General features: G+C 45.6%; 1 protein-coding gene across 1 annotated transcript in view; it reads right to left on the minus strand.

Annotated features, from left to right (window-relative positions):
- pam (peptidylglycine alpha-amidating monooxygenase) overlaps positions 1-6,026 on the minus strand; it is a 61,183-nt gene that overhangs the window by 24,151 nt on the left and 31,006 nt on the right. The window lies entirely within an intron of this gene.

Here is a 6,026-nt window from a genome sequence, read left to right on the forward strand (position 1 = left end):
ACTGATTGGTCGGGGGGCGGGGCCGTCATCACCCTACTTGCCACTGATTGGTCAGGGGTCGGGGCCGGCAGATGTTTGAATCAGGAAGCGGGAGTCAGCGCGAGAGCGACTGGCGGCTCGCGGCGATTTTATTATAAAAAAAGGACAAACAATCAGAAGAAGGGGCGGGGCTAATTCAGGCCAATGAAGGTCAAGGACTCCATACAGAATCTGATGACACCACCCACGACTCTCTATGTCAAACCATTCCAAAGTTATAGCAGAAAATCGGGACAACCAATCAGAAGAAGGGGCGGGGCTAATTAAGGCCAACGAAGCTTAAGAACTCATTACAGAGTCCCATGACACCACCCACGACTTCCTATGTCAAACCATTCAAAAGTTATAGCAGAAAAAAGGGACAACCAATCAGAAGAAGGGGCGGGGCTAATTCAGGCCAATGAAGGTCAAGGACTCCATAAAGAATCTGATGACACCAGCCACGACTCTCTATGTCAAACCATTCCAAAGATATAGCAGAAAATCGGGACAACCAATCAGAAGAAGGGGCGGGGCTAATTAAGGCCAACGAAGCTCAACGACTCCATACAGAGTCCCATGACACCACCCACAACTTCCTATGTCAAACCATTCAAAAGTTATGGCAGAGAAAAGTATTCTAGGGGGCGCTGTTGAGCCGTTAGGCCACGCCCATTAATGCAAACCATGAAATATCAAATTTATCGCCAAGTCTGTCTTGCATGCAAAATTTGGTGACTTTTGGAGAACTATCAAATATGGACCAATCAGATTTCAAAATGGCCGACTTCCTGTTCGGTTTCGGCCATGGCTCCAAGAGACTTTTCTTTAAGCTGTGCCATGATACAGGTGTATAGCGATTTTCGTGCATGTACGTCAAACCGTATTGTGGGGCTTGAGGCACAAAGTTTTCCGGGGGGCGCTGTTGAGCAATTTTGCCACGCCCATTAATGCAAACCATGAAATATCAAATTTATCGCCAAGTCTGTCTTGCATGCAAAATTTGGTGACTTTTGGAGAACTATCAAATATGGACCAATCAGATTTCAAAATGGCCGACTTCCTGTTCGGTTTCGGCCATGGCTCCAAGAGACTTTTCTTTAAGCTGTGCCATGATACAGGTGTATAGCGATTTTCGTGCATGTACGTCAAACCGTATTGTGGGGCTTGAGGCACAAAGTTTTCCGGGGGGCGCTGTTGAGCAATTTTGCCACGCCCATTAATGCAAACCATGAAATATCACATTTATCGCCAGTTCTGGCTTGCGTGCCAAATTTGGTGCCTTTTGGGGAACTATCAAATATGGACCAATCAGATGAAGGAGGGGTGCGCTTGTTGCCGTCTAGCGTCGCCAAGGTAACACTTTGGAAAGAGAAAAGTAATGCGTGTAGTCGCAGGATGGAGACGCACATTTTGATGTATAACACATCTGGGTTCACGATACGGTTCGGGCTGAATTAACTCTCGAAGGAATGGCATATATTGCTCCAAAATTACGCAATTAATTCAGAATGTTCAAAATGGCCGACTTCCTGTTCGGTTTCGGCCATGGCGCCAAGAGACTTTTCTTTTAGTTGTGACATGATACAGGTGTGTACCGATTTTCGTTCATGTACGTCAAACCGTATTATGGGGCTTGAGGCGCAAAGTTTTTTCTGTCTGAACCAATCAGATGAAGGGTGGGCGCGCTTTTTGGCGTCTAGCGTCGCCACGGTACCGCTTTCGAAAGAGAAAAGTAATGCGTGGGGTCGGAGGATGGAGACGCACATTTCGATGTATAACACACTTGGGGGAACGTTACGGTTCGGGCTGAATTAACTGCCGAAGGAAGGCATAAATTTCGCCAAAATGACACGATTAATTCAAAATGGCCAACTTCCTGTTCGGTTTCTCGACATGACCCCAAGAGACTTTTCTTTAAGTTGCGCCATGATACAGGTGTCTACCGATTTTCGTGCATGTACGTCAAACCGTATCGTGGGGCTTGAGGCACAAAGTTTTCCGGGGGGCGCTGTTGAGCCATTTTGCCACGCCCATTAATGCAAACCTTTAAATATCAAATTTTTCGCCAGGCCTGACTAGGGTGCAAAATTTGGTGACTTTTTGGGCATGTTAAGGGGGGCAAAAAGGCCTTCACTTTGTCAGGAAAATAATAATAATAATAATAATTAAAGCTGCAAGCAGCGATGAACGGGCCCTCGCACTCACGGCCACCGCCCCCCATAAGCATATCAGAAACGAGACCACCCACGACTTCCTATGTCAAACCATTCAAAAGTTATAGCAGAAAAAAGGGACAACCAATCAGAAGAAGGGGCGGGGCTAATTAAGGCCAATGAAGGTCAAGGACTCCATAAAGAATCTGATGACACCAGTGGCGGAGCCAGAATGTAAAAAAATTTGGGTGGGCCTGATTTTTTACAAGTTCAGATGTGCGTACAAATAATATTGTGTAAAAAAATCTGGGAAGTTCGTTTTTTATATTTTTTTATTTTTAATTCTAAATGTTAACAAGAAAATAGTTACACAGTTACACTTTTAAGGCAGACACAATGGTAACTGATCATGAATTATTATGAAAAAAAAAAAAAAAAAATTTTTTTTTTTTTTTTTCCATGAATCTTACTGGGTGGGCAAGCTGTCAATCTGGGTGGGCCTGTGCCCATCCAGGCCCACCCATAGATCCGCCCCTGTCCTGGGTGGTGTCATCATGACACCACCCAGGACTCTCTATGTCAAACCATTCCAATGTTATAGCAGAAAATCGGGACAACCAATCAGAAGAAGGGGCGGGGCTAATTAAGGCCAACGAAGCTTAAGGACTCATTACAGAGTCCCATGACACCACCCACGACTTCCTATGTCAAACCATTCAAAAGTTATGGCAGATAAAATTATTCTAGGGGGCGCTGTTGAGCCGTTAGGCCACGCCCATTAATGCAAACCATGAAATATCAAATTTATCGCCAAGTCTGGCTTGCATGCAAAATTTGGTGACTTTTGGAGAACTATCAAATATGGACCAATCACATGAAGGGGGGACACGCCTTTTGGCGTCTAGCGTCGCCACGGTAACACTTTTGAAAGAGAAAAGTAATGCGTGGTGTCGCAGGATGTAGACGCACATTTTTATGTATAACACACCTGGGTGCACGTTACGGTTCGGGCTGAATTAACTGCCGAAGGAATGGCATAAATTTCGCCAAAATGACACAATTTATTCAAAATGGCCGACTTCCTGTTCGGTTTCGGCCATGGCGCCAAGAGACTTTTCTTTTAGTTGTGACATGATACAGGTGTGTAGCGATTTTCGTGCATGTACGTCAAACCGTATTGTGGGGCTTGAGGCACAAAGTTTTCCGGGGGGCGCTGTTGAGCCATTTTGCCACGCCCATTAATGTAAACCAGTAAATATCAAATTTATCGCCAGGCCTGGCTTCCATGCCAAATTTGGTGCCTTTTGGGGAACTATCAAATATGGACCAATCAGATGAAGGGGGGGTCCGCTTGTTGGCGTCTAGCGTCGCCACGGTAACACTTTTGAAAGAGAAAAGTAATGCGTGTAGTCGCAGGATGGAGACGCACATTTTGATGTATAACACATCTGGGTTTACGATACGGTTCGGGCTGAATTAACTCTCGAAGGAATGGCATATATTGCTCCAAAATTACGCAATTAATTCAGAATGTTCAAAATGGTCGACTTCCTGTTCGGTTTCGGCCATGGCGCCAAGAGACTTTTCTTTTAGTTGCGACATGATACAGGTGTGTACCGATTTTCGTTCATGTACGTCAAACCGTATTATGGGGCTTGAGGCGCAAAGTTTTTTCTGTCTGAACCAACCAGATGAAGGGTGGCCGCGCTTTTTGGCGTCTAGCGTCGCCACGGTAACGCTTTTGAAAGAGAAAAGTAATGCGTGTAGTCGCAGGATGGAGACGCACATTTTGATGTATAACACACTTGGGTGCACGTTACGGTTCGGGCTGAATTAACTTTCGAGGGAATGGCATAAATTTCGCCAAAATGACACAACTAATTCAAAATGGCCGACTTCCTGTTCGGTTTCGGGCATGACGCCAAGAGACTTTTCTTTCAGTTGCGCCATGATACAGGTGTGTACCGATTTTCGTGCGTGTACGACATACCGCATTCTGGGGCTTGAGGCACAAAGTTTTCCGGGGGGCGCTGTTGAGCCATTTTGGCACGCCCATTAATGCAAACCATTAAATATCAAATTTTTCGCCAGGCCTGACTTGCATGCAAAATTTGGTGACTTTTTGGGCACGTTTAGGGGGGCAAAAAGGCCCTCCTTTCGTCAGAAGAAAAAAGAAAGAAAAAAAAAAATTCCTACAGATACAATAGGGCCTTCGCACTGAAGGTGCTCGGGCCCTAATTAAAGCTGCAAGCAGCGATGAACGGGCCCTCGCACTCACGGCCACCGCCCTCCATAAGCATATCAGAAATGACACCACCCACTCTCTATGTCAAACCATTCAAAAGTTATAGCAGAAAAAAGGGACAACCAATCAGAAGAAGGGGCGGGGCTAATTCAGGCCAATGAAGGTCAAGGACTCCATACAGAATCCGATGACACCACCCACGACTCTCTATGTCAAAACATTCAAATGTTATAGCAGGAAATAGGGACAACCAATCAGAAGAAGGGGCAGGGCTAATTTTCACCAATTATGGTCAAGGACTCAATACTGAGTCCCATGACACCACCCACGACTCTCTATGCCAAACCATTCAAAAGTTATGGCAGAGAAAAGTATTCTAGGGGGCGCTGTTGAGCCGTTAGGCCACGCCCATTAATGCAAACCATGAAATATCAAATTTATCGCCAGGCCTGGCTTGCATGCAAAATTTGGTGACTTTTGGAGAACTATCAAATATGGACCAATCAGATGAAGGGGACGCGTGCTTTTTGGCGTCTAGCATCGCCACGGTAACACTTTTTAAAGAGAAAAGTAATGCGCGTAGTCGCAGGATGGAGACGCACATTCTGAGGTATAACACACCTGGGTGAAAGTTACGGTTCGGGCCGTATTAATTACCGAAGGAATGGCATAAATTGCGCCCAAAATACACAATTAATTCAAAATGGCTGACTTCCTGTTCGGTTTCGCCCATTGCGCCAAGAGACTTTTCTTTAAGTTGCGACATGATACAGGTGTGTACCGATTTTCGTGCATGTACGTCAAACCGTATTGTGGGGCTTGAGGCACAAAGTTTTCCAGGGGGCGCTGTTGAGCCGTTAGGCCACACCCATTAATGCAAACCATTAAATATCAAATTTATCGCCAGGCCTGCCTTGCATGCAAAATTTGGTGACTTTTGGGGAACTATCAAATATGGACCAATCAGATGAAGGGACGCGCGCTTTTTCGCATCTAGCGTCGCCACGTTAACACTTTTGAAAGAGAAAAGTAATGCGCGTAGTCGCAGGATGGAGACGCACATTTTGATGTATAACACACCTGGGTGCACGTTACGGTTCGGGCCGTATTAATTCTCGAAGGAATGGCTCATATTGCTCCAAAATTACGCGATTAATTCAGAATGTTCAAAATGGCCGACTTCCTGTTCGGTTTCAGCCATGGCCGCAAGAGACTTTTCTTTAAGTAGCGACATGATACAGGTGTGTACCTATTTTCGTTCATGTACGTCACACCGTATTCTGGGGCTTGAGGCACAAAGTTTTTTCGGTCTGAACCAACCAGATGAAGGGTGGGCGCGCTTTTTGGCATCTAGCGTCGCCACGGTAACGCTTTTGAAAGAGAAAAGTAATGCGTGTTGTCGCAGGATGGAGACGCACATTTTGATGTATAACACACTTGGGTGCACGTTACGGTTCGGGCCGTATTAACTGTCGAAGGAATGGCATAAATTGCGCCAAAGTGACACGATTAATTCAAAATGGCCGACTTCCTGTTCGGTTTCGGGCATTACGCCAAGAGACTTTTATTAAGGTTGCGCCATGATACAGGTGTGTACCGGTTTTCGT

This window comes from Cololabis saira, chromosome 11, assembly GCF_033807715.1.
Source record: "Cololabis saira isolate AMF1-May2022 chromosome 11, fColSai1.1, whole genome shotgun sequence".
NCBI classification, from domain to species: domain Eukaryota; kingdom Metazoa; phylum Chordata; class Actinopteri; order Beloniformes; family Belonidae; genus Cololabis; species Cololabis saira.